The 24,815-nt window shown below is 33.4% G+C and overlaps 1 long non-coding RNA gene across 1 annotated transcript; it reads left to right on the forward strand.

Annotated features, from left to right (window-relative positions):
- Positions 1-16,907: 16,907 nt before the first annotated feature.
- LOC128236248 (uncharacterized) lies at positions 16,908-24,488 on the forward strand. The gene is made up of 6 exons (XR_008261300.1): positions 16,908-16,996; positions 17,752-17,864; positions 19,331-19,441; positions 20,460-20,537; positions 21,451-21,553; positions 22,449-24,488. It is a non-coding gene; the product is annotated as an uncharacterized LOC128236248 (long non-coding RNA).
- Positions 24,489-24,815: the final 327 nt, after the last annotated feature.

Here is a 24,815-nt window from a genome sequence, read left to right on the forward strand (position 1 = left end):
ATTTAAGAGTTCATGAATTTAGTCGTAGCACAATTGTGTTAATACGTATGAAATCAAACACAATAACACAAAGATGTTACAATATTTATAATGCAAAACTATGTATAAGTGACTGTTATTGAGAGTAAAATTTCACAAATGGACTATTCCCTCAGGGAATTATATTAATGTTATATGGTTAATGGAAGATTTGAGAATGGAATCGGGTTATACGTAAGATAAATGCTTCATCGATGTTAAGTACTAATTTGAAAATAATAAAAATCAATTGTTCAGAACTCTGTTAAAATTAACAAGGCTGTTTGCACATTGTTGTAAATTTTCTAATCTGCATTGCTCTTCAAGGTTCATTGATACACTTGTAAAATGCAGTATTTCTTACAACGTTTGACAAAACTGCTTCAGCTGTACTTGTTTATTGTAATTTATTTGCGAATGAAAAGAATATTTTACGTTTTAAAGTTAACCTTGTTAACTTGAACAAAAATCTGCCGGCTAAATGTTCGTTCAATGATAAAGCTACGTACCAAATATCCTTCCTAATACAACAGGACTCTTAAGCCAGTTGAGACCTTAACACATAGAACAAATGATTAAATAAATTGCAAAATTCTTTTAAGGAATACACTGATATTGAGGCGAAAGATGAAGATACACTAGAAACTAACCAGACACACTTAACGCCTCAGACCATAACATCGGTCTACAAATGCATTGTAAGACCTGTATTGATAAATATTGCGGCTATCGCCTTGGAAAGGTCAGAGAAACAGGCCCCAATTTCTTAAGCTTAATAGGCTTAAGTAGCTTATTTCAATTAGCCAAAATACATACTTAAATTGAAATTTGATTAATGAAAAAACGTTCATTGTGATTAACATACATATAATTCCTATCTGAAGTATACAAACTCTTAAAAAAAGTAAATGTTATTCAAATTATTGAAAAACAAAAATAGAGAGTTTAGCTTAATTCTGTTATAAGAGACTTAAGAAATTTCGAGAAATTGGGGCCAGGTGTTGACGCTCAAGCTGTTCACTGGCCAACCTCATACTTGTCCAAACATGTATAAAAATGTAAATTTGGTAACAATTTTAATGAGCATACTTCCGTACTGAGTTTGATACACAGCCAGAAATTGTTATTCTGTTTTGAGTTTTTGTTTGTTCTAGACCAATACTCTTTTGACTTCTTATAAGATAGCGTATAAACAGTGTTTTAACTAATTTCAACAATAAGTGTTGTAAATATTTTTTCACAAATTGTGATTAGGTAAGATTTCAAAAAGGAAGAACGAATGAACCTGTATAACCTACGAAGGTCAATAAATAACAAGACTGTGACTGTGCGATGTAAGACACGTCTTATATTTTAACTTCAGTTTGTGGTACCTTCTTGAACATATTTTACAATCGATCAGAAATGACAACAGCGGAGAGATGATTTTTAATTGAATGTTCGTGTTATTCTGTCACAACGATTACCAAGACGCTCTTGCAATAAAAGCTATATACAAAATGCAAGTTGCTGTCGTCCATAACTCGTGTCAAATCAAAGAAAGAGATCCGTTTGAAATCGTTTGTGATATGGATAAATGTATTCATCAGGACGATAAAACCATTATCCATTATGATACAGAATCCAATGTTTCATTGTAGTTCCTGTGGGACACAAGTAAGCATAACGATAATAATAGTTTTGTTATCTTATTTACATATTGTCGTTTTTACAAATATATCATATACAAAACATCACATACATACCGCACATGTATCAAATGATATGTATTGGAAAATGCTGTGGTTACCGCCTAGGGACGGTCAGTAACGCATGAGTTCACTTGGGGTCTCAACTTGTCTAGTACTACTCCATAATACACTTGCCCCAATATTTACCTCAATACAATGAGAACATTAAAATTGACCTATACGATTTAGAACAAAAAGACGTTCATCAACAAGGATGTGCATTAGAAATAATGAAAGAGAGTCAGACGATCAACAACAACATAGAAGTTTTATTAAACATGCAATGAATGAGAGCTCAAGCGACTAATCAACTGCTATAATCAAAATACAATCTTAATAGCATTACGGGAAATTAGAACAGCTCCGATATCGCGTGACCAGAGCAATAGTAATGGCATTCGAAATTATTAAATAATGCAAGTAATGTTTGACATTCTGAAGTTCCAATTTTCTGTTGTTGTTTTTTTATTCCAGGCCATCTAGCAAACATAATAATCATAAATCTTATGTAATTGAGTTGCTTGTTTCTTAGTTATCTTTTTTTGGAAGTGACTTTTGATTCATTTGCCATTAAACAAAAGAACTGTAAGGACTTGTGTTTTCAATTACATTAGGCTTATATCAGAAATGATCGTCTTGTGTACATCCCTTCTACTACAACGATGGTCAATACAGAAATTTGTTTGACTTGTCTTTTTCCGATTGCAAACATCAATATAACAGTCACGTGAGCGTGCTTAAAATCAATTTAAATTCATAAAAAATACACACAGAAATGACGCGGTGATCGCATGTCTATCTAATAGGTATCCGAGCAAACTCCTTAAGTATTAATATTTACCTTAAAGGGTGTATAATGTTCACACCAAGGACTCAGACATTAGCACTCATTTACATGAGAAACCAATCACATTTATCCTCATTGTTACTTCCCGAATTTTTCAAGCATTTTCTCTCACCGCTCCGATAACAAATTTTCATAAAATCGCAAATGAATGCAAATTGCAGAATCCGATATTGCTAATGATAATTGCAAAAAAAGTAACTTTCATTATGCATTCTCATGCGATTTTCGATGGTTGTGAAATCATTATAATTTGTTTACTATGCGGGGCTGAAAGAAAGTCTTGAAAAATAGGAAATGTAATTTCATTCAAATTTTGTGCAAACATAACTTCAATCCAGACATGAAGCACTTATATTTTCGATTATTTGAAAACACGTAATAAGAGCTACAATATAACGATTGAATTTTATTTGGAAAATATCTTCTAGATCTTCTAGATCCTCTGCTACATTTGCTTGGAATAAGTACCTTAAATGTATGATAAATAAGAGGCAGTGGTAGTCGTGCCAAGAATGTTGAAAGGGAGACAACTATTATATGACCGTTCTGCAAGTCGATTCACATCAGGGAAAACACGTTCTTCTATCAATGAGATGAAACTTTGTTTGTGTAACAGATGGTTGACAATACCTGTCTTGACATTCCTCAAAAATGGTTTCATGCGAACAGGGTATATTTCAAAGGATAATGACGAATACATAGCTATAAACTCTATATGTATAAAAGGGTCCAATTTTGTCGATAAACATATATATTTTCTGTACATTTCCAAAATTGGACAGTAACTTATTTATTTTACGTTTTATAGTTAATGCACATTTTTAAACTGCCATTTATCTACCTTATCATACACACATCCATCTTTCCGGCAAAGAAATAAATGGTAATTACTGACGGCTCAATGTTTAATCAAATACCAAACTATTCAACATAAAAGAGTGTTTATGTTTAATAACATTTAATTGTTCAAGTTTCATTTGCAAACAAGTTGAATTCATATATGTTGTAAATATTATGATCAGTCATTTGTTTATTAACTGGCATTATCTTCCGTTGGTTTTATTTTAACCTTTAAAAACTATTAAACTTTAACCTACGAAAAAGGATGGATGCATTAGAAGATATACGTTTGAAAGAATCTGCCGCACAATGATAAACAGCTTTCTTTTTAGTTCATGTTTTACAAAATAATTATTTACACATAGAGTACTTTTGACTTAACAGGGACTCGATAAACATATCACAAATCTTTTAGTTTCTTGTCATATAATGCCTTCAATTACTAAACAACTGTCATAAATAGGGATGTATACGCCGAGAAAATCTTTCTTGCTTGTTGAGGCGATAAGGTTTACAAAGTCAGCCAGTAAAAAAACATAATTCACGATATACTTGATAATGGTGTTATTGAGGTTTTGCATTTCATCTTCATATAATGGCAGCCTCTGATTAAAAATTATCTCTATGACCCAGTAAAACAAAACAATCTCCGAGTTTAGTGCTTTACTTAAACTGATGATATTGTCACACAAATACACCAACACGAACATATATAAGATGACAATGAGAAATTGTTTGGGTTTTGCCGTTGAAAAGGTTATCAAGAGGAACAACAACAACATCACCAGCAATATCAACAACAACAGCAACAACATCAGCAAAACAACAACAAAATGACAACAAAAGCAACAAAAACAACAGGAACAACAATCACACCACGAACTTCAGCAAACAGGAGCATCAACAGCAACAACAACAGCAATAACAACAACATCATCATCAACAACAACAACAACAACAACAACACTAATACAATCAACAACAAGACAAAAACGCATATATTAAAAAAATATGTTTGTATCAAAAGTTGTTTAAAATTAGGTTATCGCCGAAAGACGGAAATGAGAATGTATTGACAAATTTATCTGACTTCTCTCCTTTCAAATTTAATTTCCTTTGGCCATTCGCTCGAGATATTTGCCTCAGACCATAGAAAGTAGAAAATGGACCTTATGAATGTCTTTTTCAGTCCTTCGCATTGATAAAAGTGTAACATTCTTTGTTTTTGGAAGGCAGTGATTTTAACACGTACTCAATTACATTTGTTTCAAACCCGGTATTAAAGTACAAACAATGCAATCTAAACAATGCATTGATGTCGTAAATAGCTGCTACAATTCCACACAAACCCTCGTCCATTTGCCAGCGGATATAAATATATAGCCTTATTTAAATTAGTTTCTTTCGTATTTAACCTTCACAATTGTCAGCGGTTTTATATTAGATTTCTTCCAGATAGAAAAAAGGTCTGAACGAGCGATGCGAACGCAGCTAGCGTAAGAGAAACGATCTAAAAGTGATAGATTACTTCGCGTTGTTGACACATCGCTTTCAGAAGAACCTAATGAAATAATGTCCGATAGCACAAGTGCATCTTATAGTTTTCAATCGCGTCATTCTTATGTAAATATCCCTGCTAACGGATCGAAAATAACTTTTTTTCAACTACCACGTCGCTGCGAGAATGTCAAATAAATGTCTCATAGTTCGCGGTACGTACACTTAGGCCCTCTAATGATGCGGAAGGTTTACATTATTTGAGATGCAGACAATTTCAAACAATTAGTAAAGCTAAACAGGTTTGTAAATTTACTTTATTCAAATGTGTCGGCTGCATAGAATTTACATTTTTAAACGTATATACGGCGAACGCATTTGAGTTGGATATGAAATACGGGGGTGGGAGTGGGGGGCTTATTATATCATACGGTAGCGTTTATGATATATTTCGTTTTTTTATTATATAATACGGGGGATGCTCATTATATAATACGGGGGATGCTCATTATATAATACGGGAGGCGTTCCTTTATATCCATTATATAATGCGGGAAGTGTTTATAATATAATACGGGTTTTATTTTATAATACAGGTGTTTTTATTATATACGACGTGGGTATTCATTATACTATACGGGGGTCACTATATAATACGGGGATGTTCAGTACATAATACGGGGATGCGTTCATTATATTATACGGGGGCGTTCATTGTATAAGACGAGGTGCGTTGATTTTATAATGCAAATTCGGAAGTAATTGTAAAAATATATCAATGTTTAGGTACATCAAAACGTTCTTTACTTTACTTTTTTGAGTTCAAGAATTTGGTTTAAGAGGCCATACTTAGGGTATCGAAAAATTATACTTCGAAACTATTGGGAAAAGTCCAAATATATTATTCCTTTATCTAGTTCCTTGTTCAAAGATTTGATTTGAACCGTATCAAAAGTACACAGCTAGTGACGGCCATTTGCTCAGATGACTGAATGAGATTGATATGGTTGGTTGAAATGAAATACTTTCAGTCCCATCGAGCCCTGAACAACGAGTGATAGTGCTGAATATCACATGTATACAGAAGAAATACCATTCGGAGTGGGGGAGTTATAAGAAGATGGGTTTTGCTGATCACTGGCTATCAAATCCTTTTTGACCATTGAATAAAGAGATGAACTGCATCAAACTATGTCTTATTTTACCTTATTTTCAGGGCAGTATCAACGTATAATAATCGCAAAGTAGTGATCTCCCTTTTTAAAAAAATGTTATATGTATAACCCTATTACGCTAAACCTTCTTATAATATTAGTTTCAAAACATGATCATTAAAGAAAAAAAAAACATTTTTCAATGAGGACTAAAATATTTCATTAATTCAAATTGACAGTTTCTACCGGGCAGTTTTTTTTATCCTCAATAAACATTTACGAAAAGTATTGTATCCTTATTAACTGAATAGTTCCATTACGGATCTCATTTTGCATGAATCAATCTTGCTTCCGCCGTTAAAGACTGTCTTAATCTAAGACTACAGGGCAGATTAAACGAGCCTTGTGATTAGGCAGATACGTTTATAAAACAAGTTTGTTTTTGTCAATTTGCCCCTCCTTTGCTGAAAGTTACAAACTATGTACAAATAGACAAAATGTTTTATCGGAAACATTCAATTCCGATGCCATGACTTTCAATGACTTTATATGGTATCCTTTGTGTTCAATCTTAAGGTTTGTTTAGCTCAAATAATACGTTTGAAGCTCTGATTCGCTATTCGTTGAACAAACATATTAGGCGATGTCTCATCCTTTCGTGAATATCGCGTGTCATGAAATGTGGTACTTCAACTTTAAGAAGATGTTTTTATCGAGATTGGTAATCACACATCTTCCAAACGAAACAGAAGTGAAATAGTGCAGTGGCAATGCTGTAAGATTCAGCAGAAATAATTCCGCAAACACGTACACACCAATGGTATCTGAAAGAACGCAATGGGACGTTGTACAAGGTTAAATTGTACATCATCCGTGCACTAAGAATTTCTCCCTCTAAACGGAAACAAGCATGTATTGGACAAATTTATCTGACTTTTCTGCTTTCAAATTAAATCTCCTTTGATATTTCGCTCGAGTTATTTGCTGGACATCAGAGACATATGAAAAATGCTGCTAATGGGTGTCCTTTGCTGGCAACGTGTATTTCCTATTTGGCTGGTAATGACTCTAAGTTCATAGCAGTGAAACACAAAAAAAATTGAGACGTGATTTGATTTCATGTTTTTAGTCTTTTAAAACATTACTGCAATGGCATTGCGTATATTTCAACACCGTTTTATGTCACCCTTGTTTTATGGCAGACACATATAAATCGTGTTGTCTGGCGTCGGCGTCGTCTGAAGCGTCACACTGTCTTGTCAACTCTCTAGCGTATGCATTTGCTATCTGATCTTTAACGACCTTGGCTACAATGTTTATAGGCAAAATGTCTAGACTTGGTTTGGTCAACATCCAGATCGCATTATGAACTCCAACATGAACATTTAGTATGCAATGTTTTCCAAACTTACTAACTATTTGAACGAGCATTCTACTGCTATTGAGATCGATACACAGCCAGACCTTATTATTTCTTTCCGTTTTAAATGGAGTTTGTTTGTTCCTAGACCAATACTCACTTGACCTTGTTTAAATCAATGTCAACAAAGCTTTGTTACAAATACAATTTTTATGTCACAAATTGTTATCAGGTGAAAAGTTTTCAAAAGAGAATAACCCATGAACCCGTATAGACCACAAAAACAATACATTTGTGCGATGGAAGATAATCATTTATGTTATCTTCCCTTTGGGGTACCATCTTGGACATATATTACCATCGATCAGAAATGACAACAGCAAAGAAATGATTTTTTATCAAATGTTCGTGTTACTCTGTCACAACGATTACCAAGAAGGCCCTTGCAAGTTATATCAGTTAATTTCATTTCTATCTCTTGTCAAATCAAAGAAAGAGATCCGTTTTACACCCTTTTTTATTTAGATTCATGTGATCTTCAGTACGATAAAAACATCATCCAACTTGAACATATAATCTAACATTTTATCGAAGATTCTATGGGACAAAAGTTAACCTAACAATATTATATTTTTTATCTTATTCACTAATTGTCTTTTTTCACAAACATGTCACATGTAAAACACCACATACATACCGCACATGTATCGAAATATAATAATTAGCAAATGTTGGGGTTACCGCCTAGGGACAGTGAAACATGAGTTTACTGGGGGTTTCAACTTATTTATACCTACTTCACAACACACTTGCCCCAATATGCACTTATAATGAAAAACGTAAAAATAAATGCCTAATACGATTCAGGACAAAAAAAACCGTTTATCTACAACGATGTGAATTAGGAAAAATGACAGCGAGTTAGAACATCAACAAAAACTTTAACTAAGCATTCAATTAATGAGGGCTCAAGCGACAAATCAACTGCTACAATCAAAATACCAATCTCAATCGCTTAACGGGAAATTAGAACAGCTCCGACACTGCGTTACCTGTGCAGTAGTAATGACACTCGAAATTATTAAATAAAGCAAGTGATGTTTGACTTTCTGAAGGTTCTACTTTCTGTTGTTTTCTTTTATTCCAGGGCAGCTAGCAAACATAATCATCATCAATCTTATGTAATTGAGTTGCTTGGTTCTTAATTATCTCTTTTGGAGGTGACTTCTGATCCATTTGCCATTAAACAAAATAACTGTAAGAACTTGTGCTTTTAATTGCGTTAGGATAATATCACAAATGATCGTCTGTTGTTTTTTTATTGTACTTCCACGATGGTCAATGCAGTGGTTTGTTTGACTTTATAGAAAACATTAATACAACAGACATGCGAGATTGCTGAATATAAATTGAAATTCATAAAGATAAACACAGAAATGACGCGATGATAGCATGTCAATCTCATAGACATCCGAGCAAACTCCTTAAGTATCACTATTTTATTATAGGATTGTAAAATGTTCACACCAAGGACGCAGACATTAGCACTTAATTACATGAGAAACAAATCACATTTATCTTTATTGTTTCTTGCCAAAAAGAGACGATTTTTTCAAGCATTTTCTCTCATCGCTCCGATAACAAATTCTTCTTAAAATCGCAAATGAATACAAATTGCAGAATCCGATATTGCTGACTAAAAGTGCAAAAAAGTAACTTTGATTATGCATTCACATGCGATTGTTCGATGGTTGTGAAATCAATATATTTTCTTAAGTATGCGGGGCTGACTAAAAGTCTTGAAGAATAGGAAATATTATTTCTTATAAATTTGATGCATAATTTCGTTCCGGAGTTGAAGGGCTTACATTTCCGATCATTTGAAAACAAGTAATATGAGGTACAATATAACGATTTAACCTTATTCGGGAAATTTCTTTTAGCTAGCCTCTGCTACATTTCCTTAGAATAAGTGCCATAAATGAATGATGAATTAATGGCAGTTGCAAGAATGTTGAAAGGGAGACAACTATTGCATGACCGTACTGAGGTTGGATTCACATTGGGGGAAACACGTTTTCTTCTATCAATGAGATGCCGCGTTCTTTGTGTGCGGTTGAAATTACCGGTTTTGACATTACTCAAAAGTGGTTTTAGGCGAACAGGGAATGTTTCAAAGAATAACGATGAATATTTAAATATAAACTCTTCATGCATATTAGAGTTCAATTTTGGGGATTTACAAAACAGAGCGGGCAAACTTCGTCCGCAGGTAGGTCCGCTCTGTTGTTCTGTACATCGTCAAAATTAGACTGTAAATTATTTTGTGTTTTTGGTGCATTTGTCAGAATAGTTTTCATTCTACTTAGCTTGTCTTTTGATGATTGGGTCGTCCTAATATAGTTTATACACATGTTTAAACCACCATTTCATTATCTTTACATACACACATCCATGTTTCCGGCAAAGAAAAAATGGTAAAATTAAAGACGACTCAATGTTTAATCAAATACTATACTATTGACCATAAAAGAGTGACACTTATTATTAACATGTGATTGTTCAATTCGTGTTGCATACTATCATTTTGCGTTGTTATTTTTTTTTATTTCATGTCATATTGGTTTGTTTTTCATGAGTTATATCATGTTTTGCATATATGATTCATTTCATTTTATGTCCCCAAATTTTGCTCTCAAATTGTATACTACTGCTTTATTTCACAGAGTTCGCACTTTCATAACCAAACTAAGTTTCAAATGCAAACTAGTTGAACTCATATCCGTTGCATATTTATCATGATCAGTCGTGTGTTTATTAACTGACATATTTTTGCTTTGATTTTTAAATTACCTTAAAAATTTAAGAACTTTAACCTACGAAAGAGGATGGATGCATAAAAATATAGACGTTTGAAAGAATCTGTCGCATTCTGATAAACAGCTTTCTTTTTAGTTCATTTTTTTACAAAAAAATCATTAACACTTAAAGTACTTTTGTTGTCTACATATCACAACTGAATTCAAATATTGTCATCTTAATGCCTTTTTTTAAATAAAAAACTGACATAAATAGGGATTGATACGCCGAGAAAAACCTTTCATGTTTGTTCAGGCGATAAGGTTTCTAAAGTCAACCAGTAGAAAACCATAAATCACGATATACTTGATAATGGTGTTCTTGGCGTTCTGAATTTTATCAGGAAAAAGTTCTGTTACTAATGCAGAGGCCTGATATAATGACAGCATCTGAATTTAAGTTATCTCTATTACCTTGTAAAACAATACAATATCCGAGTTTAGTGCCTTTCTAATACTGATGTGTTTTAACACAAATCCACCGAACCGAACATGTATGAGTTGACAATATTGTTTAGGTTTTGCATTTAAAAGGGCAATTAAGGTGATACAACAACAGCAGCAGCAACAATTATAAAAAACAATAACAGCAACAACATAAAAACAAGCGGAAAACAACAACAGCAACAGCAATAAAAACAGGAACATCAGCAAACAGGAGCAGAAACAACAACAACAACAACAATTATAACAATAACATCATCAACAAGGCAACAACTACAGAGATAACGCAAATATCATAAAAAATGTAGTTGTATCAAAAGATGTTTAGGTTAGCGCCCTACAGACGGAAATAAGCATGTATGGACAAATTTATCTGACTTCTCTCCTTTCAAATTTAATTTCCTTTGGCATTTCTCTCGAGATATTTGCTTCACATCAGAGAAAGTAGAAAATTGACCTGATGATTGTCCTTTTCAGGCAAGGCAACTATATCTTACAAAACATGTAACAGAAAAACTTATAAATATATATGCATAGGAAGTTGTCTACTCTGCTAAAATATGTTTGCCTTTTTGCAGGCTTATAAGAGAGATTGGTACTTACCATTTCAATAATATGCATTCTTTTTCTACTCAATGTTAGTTGTCTTTAATGTTAGCGATCTTTCGGCGTTTTCTTACCTTGGGATATTGGGGGCACGTGGCTATTAATTGAATGCGCCCATTTAATGGAGTTTTGTATCTGTACTCAAATCATATGGTTTTTATCATTTAAATAAAATGAGAATACATTAAAATTAAAGAAAACACTATTTTACATTAACCTAAAGTGTGACCCATTTTTGTTTTTGACTTTATCAGATGTCAATATATATCAATATATATATATATATATATATATATATATATATATATATATATATATATATATATATATATATATATATATATACTACAGATATTAAGGTGACCATATATATATTAATCTAGGCATTACGGGGACCGCTGGAATAAGGCGACAAAAATTGGTCTCCTTAATATTTTCAGTCCAGATTTGATGTATCAAATGTCAATAAAAATGTCCATTGACAGGAAGTTGATAAGCTTGAATGTTTATTTACGAGATAATTTCATTGTTTTAAATCTTATTATCTTTTAATATTAAAAAAAATATTCTTAAACTTTTGTGTGTGTATATTTGTGTATCCATAAAAATAGCTATTAAGGCGACCAGGGAAAAAATCATAATTTTGGTCAAAAATAGCTATATACTAAGCATTTTTTATTTGTTTTACTTTATTTAAAGCCTATTGTATATTTTCCCGAAGTTTCATTCCATAAAAAACAGAAATAAGGAAATTCGATATTTCGTGTACCATCAGCATCCAAATTTTCAAGTATACAGAAATTTAACTTTCCGGAATATAACGGAAATTTTCGGGTATCTCCGTGGTACCATCTCCGTGCAATTATGCAGTATGGCGTTCATCTCTTACGGAAAGAGAATGGTAACTTGGTAAGTGTTTAAAATACATATTCAACGTTTTTTTCGTTTATTTTTATGACTTTTGTACAGTAGTATAAATCGTCCACCCTTTGGATGAAAAGCAAATGATTTATCCGGATTTTGTTCATCCGAAACTAAATCACTAGTATCAACATCCGGTGTAATTTTTGCTGGTATTTTGGAGAAACCCGATTGATTTCTAGCAAACTTGGTTTACCACTACATCGTCGCTTATTATTGTTTGGTATGTTCCAATCTAAAAAGGGATTTGCTCCCTTAACATCTCAGATTTTAATAAATAAAAGACGAAATGATACAAATGCCTTACATTTTGTTTGTCAATGTCATGTCATTAGTCATTCTCATCACCTTTGAATAGCAGAACAGAACGAACACTATCACCAATTCGTATTGTGGCTTTTTGCATGTGTCTTAAATGCTCATATTTGATAATAAATGCAACAATAAAATATTTCCCTTATTCTGCCACAGTTATGCACCAGTCAATTGTAACCATGGCCCCCAGGCAGGTCTTGTTTATACCAGGGATAGCAGGGGAAATGGGCCATGTTTTTACGTTCCAGGTGGACCAGCAGTGCTGAGTGAATGCGGTGTTATTGTTTTTGCGCTGAAAACTGGGAATGGGCCTAACCTAGGATGTCCCCAGGGGCATTTGACCGGGGATCTGGTCATTTCAGTAACCTTACCATTTCGTAACTGCTGAATCTTGGTTATTTCGTAACCATTTTGTTAGTCAATTCGTAACCGTCAAGAAATCAATTGCTCATATGGTAACCACCATTTAACAAGGTGATAAATAGTACACTTAGCACCTCGTTAAGTGTATTGTTCGAACGTGGATGTATATGGCACAGTAACCGAGACACTTATTGGGAGACATTACTCAAATTCTCACTAGTAACAAGCCAATGCTAAATTAGAAATGATTTGTTATACTACCAAAATATGTTAATTATTTTCTTACATTTTGCTTACTTATAAACAATAATTTAAGACTGATCGTGATGTATTTTTGAGTAAAATTACGTTTACATAAATGATCATTCTTGACCTATTTCATTGACAATATTTGTTCGAATTGTTTAAAACGAACAAAATTTTGTTCTGTTCTTTTCTCAATTGATCCATATTCTGCATACTTTATATCCGAAACCGACAAAAAACAGCCTAAAATTATTAGTTATGGTACAGTGGAAATTCACTAAACCGGATCTCCACAAAACCGGAACCCCGGAATTCCGGATACCGGACAAAAAAATCGAGAAAATTTGTTAGTTGTCAACGTAATTTTACCTCACGAAACCGGACGTTTTGTTCAAACATGTCAAAATAATTCTGTGTATTAGGAATTCGCGAATCGTGTGTCACTTTGTTTTGACAGCCGGTACGTCGTTAAATATTACACCTGTGATGTTGTGTTAACACGATAATCGATAATGATGATTGCGCTGTGGATTGACTGTCGCGCGATAATCAAACGATAATCAAACTTGTGAAAAGAAAATTGATTAAAACATTTATTTGTTTGTTGCAGAAAATAAAGAACTAGAAACGGTTTTTTAGTGATCATTTTGAAGGGTTGTTTTATCTAAAGACTTCTATGATTGAATCAAATTAGAGCGGTGCTTTAATTAAACTATCAAACATACTAAACAAGCATTAAATTACGAGAGTTGTTTTATTTCAAGACTTGGAAAAAAGATGGTTATAAAAACGCAGAAATGTTTAATTATGCTTATCACTTTTGCAAGTGCTTTAATCATGTCTCAACCTCCGTCTAAAAGTCGGTGAATTGAACTGTCCCTAGAGGACAAAAGCCTTTAAAGGTTAACTCAGTTAATATATTGAGTAAACTTACTCCGGTTTAGTGAGTTTCCAATGTATTAATTTCCAATAACAAGATACAAAATTAAACACATCGGCACATTTTTAATACAATAAGCATATAAAAAGCGCATACTCTCATTCGGCAAACTCACTACATTTTACAATACTTCTATGCAATTTAAAAAAAATTGAAATTCTAAAGTTATATGGTCTATATATTTAAAAAATATTGGCTTAAGGTCACAATTCCTCTCAATGGTAGAACATCTATGAATTAAAAAATTATTACATTTAATATTCAGCCTACTTATAATATTTCCTTCGCAACATAAAAAAATAGCTAGTGTGAATGTTTCTATTTGTCATAGTTTCAAGAGTTTATTGGCAAATCGCACTAAACTATTAGGAATAAAGAAGGAATACAACTACTAGATTTAACTTTGTTTATGTTGTTATTTTTATGTTTTATACTTACAGTAAACTTATTTTGTAAATTCAAATGGTATTAAATTAATTCCTCATAATTATAGGAGTCAACGGTTAAGATATGACCATTCGATTTCTTAACGGTTACAAATTGACTAACACAATGGTTACGAAATGACCAACAATGAGTGGTTACGAAATGACCATAATTCATTTGACAAGGCTTTTACCAGCTGTTTGTCTGTGCAGAGCGGGAATTTTACCTGGGATTGGCTGGACCGAAAGTCAAAGTCCCCGCTATTAGCAGGACCTTGGGGGCCCATGCTGCAATTGACTGTTGCATTATTTGGATTTTTTCTTAACTTTACGACACGCCCCCCTACAGTATTTTATAGTCAAGTTTAGTAACATTTATTTACAGAAATCGGATAACTTAACAAGTAAACTGTACTGAGCTTTTGAACAAACCTACATACTTATAAATCAAAATTGATATTTTAGGGTCTACACTGAATAAACCCAAAATGTTAGTTTTGATTTACTAAATTCGAATAGTATTTAGTCTATCCACACAAAATTTACAGGATCATCAGATAACAAATTTTCTAAAAATTCTCTGTTTGCCAAATAGGGAAGACAGGTTTAAGTGGGGTTAAAAGGTTGCTATCTGTGACCAAAGAAATACTGTTCAAAATTGTGAGTATTCATTTATCTTTCGTTCAGTAAAGAGCATGCAATGGCATAGTGGTTGGATTAGATAATCTGACAGCGGTGCTGGACGTCATGAGTTCAAATATTGTTGTGAGTTCAATGTACCAAAAGAATACCTTTGGAATACACAATTATCTATAAAAATGGCAGAGCAAATTGCCCATATTGTAGTAATGTCTTAGATCCAGCTTGGATAACTTGGACACAGTAAGCGGTTCACACCAAGGGAAATTCTCAGATAAAACAGCGCTTATGAACATGAACATTACATTTTTCATTGAGACAAAGAAAAAACATTATTGCTGATCTTCTGAAAACAAATCTTGGATTTAAACAAATCACCAACAAAAATATATGCATTTTAATCACACAATGTTAACAACAGCGCCACAGATCTTATCTGTATGTTTAGGGTTTTTAAAATTTAGCAGTTAAATATAGATTAGCATACTGGTAGGTCTGGTTGGTCTGTTGCTTTAGATGCTAAGTAAACATAATGTCAGTGATTTCATCACTATTTCTATTAAAATATCAGTTTTCTTCTTCAGAGCTTCTCACATTTGCACCATTTTTTACCATTTGAATCATAAAAAGATAACAACAAACACGGATGGAACATTTGAAAATACAATTCAGTTGGTTTCTATTTTCTTGCTCATTTTTGCTTGAAATTATTCTGCTTGAATGTGATATTTGTTGCTTAAATTTGAACTTAACTCTTTGTGAATATTTAAGGAATGTAAGGGGTCAGATTTCAGATTGCTCGTTATTTCTGGAACACTAAATACTTTATTTGATTGTGTACACTGCACTTTCTTGTTAAGCATTCATCCAAATCATTTGGGTAAATATTGGCAGAAAAACTGCTTTTAGATTTATACTGGTCATCAAAACCGGGACTGACAAAACATAAGATGTGTTTAATTAATGTGTGGGAAAGAGGTTTAAAGGTGTCCGCCCACAACGAAATGCTTGCGGGTCACAGTACCCCTTCAAGTAGTTCTTGAAAAAAAATGATTCTCTCAGGTAGCGTTTGATTATGTGTACATTGTATCCTTGTATGTATTTTCAAGTGTACACATGATTTATTTTAGGTTTGTACAATTTTAGTTTTATTAAAATTTTGACATTTTTTTAAGATTTGCCTGCTCCTGTCTAAACACTAAATTCTTGGTCTTTGGACTATTGTCTGCAACTTCAAAACACACTTTTTGGAACAGGACACATTTTTCTGATATTTTATCCAGTTTGACTGCAATATAAGTTGTATTTATCAATCAAGTAAAAAATGACATTTATATTTCCATAATTACCTGGTAGTTATTTGTTAATTTGTTTTAATTCATGGATAGGTTTATTGCGAGTGTCATGGAAAGCTGGAACTTTTCAGTACACAACATGCAAACTGAGAATGAACTGTGTGTGCCGGCTTTGTGAACAAAAACGCAAGGCGGCTATGGTTAGTTGCGTCAAGATATCCTTGGGACCCCCCCTCCCCCCCCCCCCCCCCCGGACACGCAATACAATTTGTGTTTTGCTGATCTGTTGGGATCAGATCATCCATTTGGGGATTTAGATATGTTACCCCAGCCAACAGGCTGCATGTTTAATTTTACTCAATACTAAACTTTGTTTTAGTGCGAACATCAACATGTTTATCTAATTGCAGTTGCTGCTTGGGACAATAAAGTTAAGTCAGCAACCAGTCTACCAGACTGCAAGATTCATCTCTTCCAAAGGATGTTGTACCTTTCCAGGTGGGTGTGCATTGATTGATTGATTGATTGATTGATTGATTGATTGATTGATGGTGAGTTTGTGTAAATGAATAACTGTGAAACCATAACCAAATGTTGGGCTGTAAAGGTGTGTATGTGCATGCTTCACATATTCTCCGTCCTGGTTGGCATACTGGACCGTCATCAGACACTCTGCCATGAATGTTAGAGAGTTTAAAGCTATTTCTTATTTTCCTGTGTAACTATATTGATGTTAGATTAAATTTATGCCGCGTGTTACTGAGTAACAATTTGAAATTGGGCCAAAATCATCAAGCTAGAGCTTTGCATAATCTTTTTCAAACTTCTGCGAGATTTCTGCCCTTGACAATATTTGCTCGCAGCCCCCCTCAAAGTTGCACTTCGTTCAGTATTTGAAAGCTTACGGATACACTTTTTTGTTAATTTGAGATCTTAATGTGGCTACTTCTAAGTAAATAGATGCTCAAAGTAACTAGATGCTCTGGCTGTTCACTGGGTGACAAAGGCTACCCAGTATTGGTTGTTTCTTTTTTCTGAAAAGATGTTTCTAGTGAATTGCCCAGTTGCAGTGGTTTTGACGCCACAGAACCAGCATAGCTCCATGACAGATATATATGTTTTCGTCATTGATGTCAGTACTGCTGTATTGGATGCCTCACAATTTCTGTGTGGAAATGTCATCTGATACACTCATAACGGCTTATTTCTAGCATAGCTTTCATAAGTGCATGGCCATTCTCTGTCATTTTCAGATACACTGTGTTTTGTGTGGATAAGAAATGCAGAGTGGTACCACCAATCACCTAATGGGGACAGTTCCTGCAATTTACAGAAAAGCTCTCAATTGTAGCCCTACGAACTTCAGGTAAGCGATAAATCTAGACTTCAAGATATCTCTGTACTCAAGTAAGTTTATACATCATTTGAATAAAACATAGGGCCGAATTCAGAACAATCACTCTCACTCACACTCAATGAGTTAATCCTCTGTAATCACATAACGGTCGAGATATTTTCGAGTGAAAGGTATATCCGTATTCACAGGTGTGAGTGAGACTCAAGTGTTTTGCGTGAGTGGGACATTTGTGAGTGCTCGGCTAGGCCACTTGAACCGCCCTCGAGGATTGGTTTTGAATAGGAATTGAATGAGTGTATGTGAAAACAGTACATGGCAAGTAGAAAAGATTAAATATATCAAATATTTGGAACAAATAAGGGACATGCTCGTTCCCAGACAATATTTAAGAGAGTGGGATAATCCATTGAAGTACATGTTCATTCAATAACGTGGCCATCTATAAACAAAACAAATTCAAAAGGATGCGCCTATCATATATTTGTTTTGTTTCGCAATGATCTTGAACCCCCAGCAATGTTGATGTTTGCAATTCATCAATGGCTGCAAAGACAGGCAGCTAAAGGTACGTGAAGTTAGCATCTTAGCGGCATCAAGTTAGCGGCCTAGCGGCGTGAGGTTGGCAGACTAGCGGCCTGAATTTGTTATCTATTTCAAGGTTCAATGGTTTAAATTGGAAATATGATAAATCAATGTTTTTAGTCATACATTAGCGGCCTTAAATTGTTTTCTACTTCAGAGCATTTTTATATGAGTTTTCTTCTAAAACAATACTAAAATAATTGTAGATTATGCAAACAATGCAAGATTATATATGAATACATATTTAAATTACGTGATACAATGGAAAACGGCTACATATTTAAAACAGCAACAACAACGACAACAGAAAACATGCATTTAAACGTATTTTGCAACAGTTATTTACAACCGAAAACGTTTATTTTTATTAACCAATTGTTTTAAAATGTAAATTTCAGTTTCAGAATAACACTTATTATCATTTGTTTGTTGCCATAACTAACAATAAGGTACTCAAATCTCAAATAAACATATGTTTACAATGTATAATGTAAACATCACCATAGTCAAACAGATAATCCGATATGATCATGTAAACATACATTATAATTATATACTGTATTGCTCACTTGATGAAGTGGAGTGTTAGCAAGGCGTGTGAATACGAACAGATCACTTGAGTGTCACTCTCCATATTCCACTCAAGTGATCATTTGAGTGTCCCTTACGGGAATGTGGTTGGAGTGTGAGTGAGAGTGGATGTTCTGAATTCGGCCCTTACAATTTCAGCATCAAAATCCAGGTTTAGATCCCAGACCGAACTTTGTCTCCTTCATTAAACTTAATTTCAGATGTTCTATAAGCCACATACATGTTCACTACTTATGACGGATAAGAACTTTCGCAAATTGATTATAAATGCGTTTTCCCAGATTTACACCCTCCTCTTGCAGATACTGCCGATGGTGAAGCTTGGGTGCACTGGGCCGGTTTTCCAGCCGTGTGGAATCAACAACTCCAGCTGAACTGGGGCCGGGAATTATATAAGACTCCTTAGCAGCATGGTGAGCTTTTGCGTATTTATTTCCTGGCTCATATACCCGGCCAGACTTCTGCGTTTAAGCTTTCCTTTCGTCATTTTTTTAAATAACGTATCTCAAGTCTTTCAATGAAATCACAACTGTGACACCTTTGGAGACTAGATTTAAATTAAGGAACCATTATGTGTAGAAAGCCTTTTGGGTGATTTAAAATCAAATTAGTAAACAGGATTCTCATGGTTCATGGTTTAAAATACGCCTTGACCTTTCATTCTTTACTTTGGTAACAGCTGCTTAAGTATGTAAGAGGGGGGGGGGGGTGGTACAGATGTGGTAGTAAACAGTGTTTAATAAGGTATAATTGTTTTTATTTTATCACCATTTTGAAGGTAATGATTGTGTTAAATCAGGGATAAGTAACAAGTTTAACACAAACACTGCAACATGTTCTTTATTTCAAATAAATCTATAAATTATCTCTGGAGAATTTAGTCTGATCTCCATTTCTCAGAAAATGTAGCTGTCTAAGTGCCTATTCCATCAATGAGTATCACTGTCTTTAAATTGCTGTTGCGGTACAGTTTAAATTGCAAAAGTTTTATGGCCCTGCTTGTTTGCAACTCCTCATTCATTTTTGTACAGCGAGAAAAGTAAGGGAATTCTAGAGATTTACTAGTATTATGGATTGTTTTTCTTGAGTTACACAGTACATAAAGAGGAATAAGTGTGTACACAACTCCTCATTTTATTCCTGTTTATTATTTATATATGTAACATAGATGTGTACAAGACTTAGAAACATGACATAAAAGAGCTCACTTTGATAAATTTTCTCAAAAAAAGATATCTTTACTGTTAAAGTAAGAACTTTTACTGCATTGTAAGTAATGTCTTCTGCTCATCTTTATGACATCATTACATGGAATGGAAACTTCCCAAGATACATTTCCACATGGCGCAGCTCATTTATATATATTGCTGATGGATTGTTTAGAAAGGGACAGTTTTAATTGGACAAAATGTTTTAATCGCCATTTTACAGAGTGCCAGCCAGTCATTGCTGTTCTTTGCATTGCTGAGGAGGACAGTCCTGCCAACATAACAGTTTGTTCAATAACAGGTAAAAAACTGGTCTCACTTTACATTTTCAACCACTGCCAGATAATATAATCTTATATAATGATAACTCCTTCTTCACAACTGGTGTTAAATATATAATGATTAAACAAACAATAAAATGGAAATTATGCTCTTTAAACTCAGAACCATTATTGACTGTCAGATGCTACTGGTAAATGAACAGGTCTTGATGTCCTTTTCTTGAGATAATAACTATTTGCATATTACCCCGGTACTACTATTGTACATTCAATAGAAAATCGTCTTGTTTGTATCGTTAAATGGCTTTATAATGTTCCCCACTTCCTGATTCTTGAAAATTACGTGAACAAATGACAATCCTACTACCATTTAAAGTTTGATTAAATATCGGACAAGTGTGTTTGTTTTAATTTGCCTTCTGCTTAAAGTAAGGGTATATATACTGGGCAAGAAGTGCTGAATTTCATTGTGAATGACAGTGATTATCCATAGTTTGAATTTGGTTCGGACATGTTTGACGGGAATTCAAAGACATTGTTTTGTCATCATTTTCGCATACATTGGTTCATTCCAAGATAAAAAATATAACCTTTTTCAAAATGTTCAATCTGTGAGAGTGCAGCTTTAATAGACCTGTAAAGACTTGTCGATGTGAAACTAAACTCTCAATCAAACTTTGGTAAAAGTCTTCATTTGAAGCAAAATATGTTTCAATACCCTGTATGAATTTTCTTCACTGGATATTGATTCATAAAAAACAATGCTCCAGGGTGCGGAGCTATTTTTTTGCTATATGTCTAAATGGAAAAATCTTCTCCTCAGAAGTCAACTTTGTTCCCCAATGTGCAAGGCACAATCGGTGAAAATAATTTCAATAAAAGTCACTGATTATTATTATTGTTATTATTATTAATAAACTTTTACTATTTCAGGAGACAAACAGAAACACAGAGGTGCTATACATTCTGATGGAAAAACAAAAGCATCTCCCATCATTTTGGCGTGGCTCAGATCAAGAGGAGAATTTTAAGAAAGGTAATAACTGAGCAACTAAGAACATGCAAGTTGCACTGGTTAGAGTGTAAAAAAGACCCATCTCCCTTCATAAGAATTGATAATCATCACTGTATTAAATCAAGAAATTGAAACGTAAGTGTCTTGTCTTTTGCAGTGTTTTTGAAATATAATATAATTTTAAAAAAACTAAATTATTATTTAATAAGATTGTGAATGTGTGATGTTTTCTTCTGATCATTCACTCTCAAAAACCAGATACTAAAAACATATTTGTAGATTTTTTTGTTTTACTTGTAAATATAGCTTTAAGGTTGTATTTTAGTCAAAGCCTTTTATTCTGCTCAATACAAACTTAAATATTGTAAGAGTTATGGCCCTTTGTAATTTTTAAACAAATACATTTTTTTTATGTTTTTGTAAGCCCATTATAAAGGGACTTTTAATATTTTCACCAGCTGCATTATAAAGTCAGACCAAAAGTGTTCAGTAAGTGTCCAAACAATAACTAAGTTAGAATCCTTTCTCAATTCAAGTGAGCGATATAGGGCCATCTCTGTGTTTGTCTGACTAAAAAACAATAATCAATCTTTGAGTTAAATTGACAAATATTGTTGTAGAATGTTTTGTGAAGACATACAATTGGATTACTTTTGTGTCAATAGGATTAAGGTTTCTGCACATAAAAATTATTTAGAATTGCATTTGGGTCAGGCGGTTCACGTTCAATATTACTTGCAGTATAAGTGGAAGCAGTGACTTAAAATTAATTACCAAACAGTTTCTGCTCAATTGCTTTGAGTTAACATACGAGTTATGAAACTTGGAATACTAGTTCTTGGTGGCATAAATGAAAGACCTTGTTTTGTCACATTGACTTGTAATCAAGCACTAACTTCCTCTAAATTCTCTTCAGGTGATGGTTGGGCACACACAAGAAGACATAGATCACAGGTGTCTAGCCATATGAGTAGATACGCTTCTCAAGATCCCGCACTGCACACTAAGACATAGTCTTTGACTACAACAAGGTGATGAAAGTACAGAGAGGTCCAATTGAAATCAATTCTGTGCTGCTGTCATTTCTTCATTCTGGAAGTCGATGGACATGATTTATCATGGCATCAAGTGTGCAGTTTGCCGACTACCAGCAGTCTTGTTCACCAGCTGTGCAACTTGAGCTGGTAGCTTTATTGCTTGAAGCCACTGCATAAGAGGGGTAAGGTGCAGGCTCATCAAAAAGTCTCAAAAGTTGAAACTAGGAAAAGAAGTTTATCAAGAGTGTGAATCTATTTTGAAAACAATCGTAAACATACTATGAATTGAGATGCTTAAATAAAAAACCGCTATTCAAATATCAGGAAACTGCCTTTTTCATACTAAAGGGTAAATGATGTCGCCATTTCCTGTATGTATTTAAATAAGATATGTCTCCACAATTAATATTTTTAGGGAATTTTTCTCAACCTAATGAATGAGATTAAATTGTACAGTGTTATATGAGCTTAATATGTGTTTTCTCATTCTTTAAAATTGGTGAAAAATTGTCAGAAGATAATTAGACCAGTATCCATTACTGCAATCATACAATCAAATATACAGGGACAAGCCCACTGGGCATATGATATAATTAAACCCTGTTTAGGGGCACGAGGCAAACACTTTCAAACGTTAAAGCTGCACTCTCACACTTTGGATGTTTTGACAACCTTTTTCATTTTATGTCTTGGATTGGAACCATCCAATTTTTGCGAAAAATTAAATCCCAGATTTTTCTATTTAAGTTAAAACATTGATGTTTTTTATGCACTTTTCTTAAACCGTTAGTAAATATTAATTTTCGAACGGAAATATGAAATCTGCGATCTGATCTTTTGTCAGGAATCTTTTATCATTGGTTTGCAGATAATTACGCCAAAACTTGCTCATTCCAAGACAAAAAAAGTTGTGGAAACGGTATATCTGTGAGAGTGCAGCTCTAAATGTTTAATTGCTTGATTTTACTACTGTATTAGAAATTACAGGGATTGGGGCATATTTTTAGTGTTTTTATTGCTTGTTTTTGATTCATACAGTCATACTTTATTCTTCAGGGCACAACTTACAAATAGACAAAACTGGAAAATGGTCATATCAAAAGGTCAAAGATAATGCAAGTTGAACAATCATATTGTTCATGGCTTGTATTTTTGGTATATTTTGTTGCATATGCTATAGAAAAGTTGAAAGTTAAAAATAAATTCTTAGTTGAAATGATGGCTTTGAATGGTATTGTCAGATGAGAAACGGCACTATTAAGAAATAGGTATAATGGTACTTTATTTATTTTAATCAATTTTAGATATTATGAAAATTATTATCTTATTTAGTACATGAGACCTTTTAAACAGTTATTGACAATATAACAATGTGTATATGAAGCTTTAGAACAACACTTAAAGCTGCACTCTTACAGATTGTCAGTTTAGACACAAACTTGTCTCAAAATCGGCTGATTTGGTTATCATTCCTTTAATTCAGTCATATTAGATAATTCACGATAGAACCAATCAAAAATGTTTGGTAAAACTGCCGAAAAGTTCATTTACATTAAATTGTTCGTAATGCTTTTAGTCATTGTTCGTAATGCTTTTAGTCATAAAACATCATTTTTTTAACATAAATATGATGAACTGCAATATGATCTTTTTTCAGCAGTCTTATATCACTTCAAATTGGGTCTAGACATTTCTGCAAAAAATACTCCATTTATAGACAAACAATAAAAGAGTACCAGTAGTCAAAACGATCAATCGGTGAGATTGCAGCTTTAAATACACCTTTTAAGACCGCTGTAAAATTCCAATGGTTTGCCTAAATCTTTAAAGCTAGCATACTGTTTAATTGACAACCATACTTATTGTTTAAAAGTGTCATGATATCTTTGTACAATGTTTTTATATAATTCATTAAAGAAGTGAAAATAAATTTGTTTATCTTGTAATTTGTTATCTATTATTTAAATGACTCAGACAAAAATGGGAACGTCAGTGCTAGTTCTTTTACTATTAACATCACATGAAGTTTCTATTGGTGTAGCAGCAAGGAGGTGTTACATTAACCCTTTGCATGCTGGGTAAATTGTCGTCTGCTCTAAAATGTCATCTGGTTTATTCTAAATTTCTTTCAATTTACTTAAAACTTTGGGGATATATTGACTGAGTGGCAAACAGCTTGGAACCTGACCAGGCGCCGAGTTACTCGGTGTCTGGTCTGGTTCCAAGCTGTTTGCAAAGCCTTTAAA

Source organism: Mya arenaria, chromosome 5, assembly GCF_026914265.1.
Source record: "Mya arenaria isolate MELC-2E11 chromosome 5, ASM2691426v1".
NCBI classification, from domain to species: Eukaryota; Metazoa; Mollusca; class Bivalvia; order Myida; family Myidae; genus Mya; species Mya arenaria.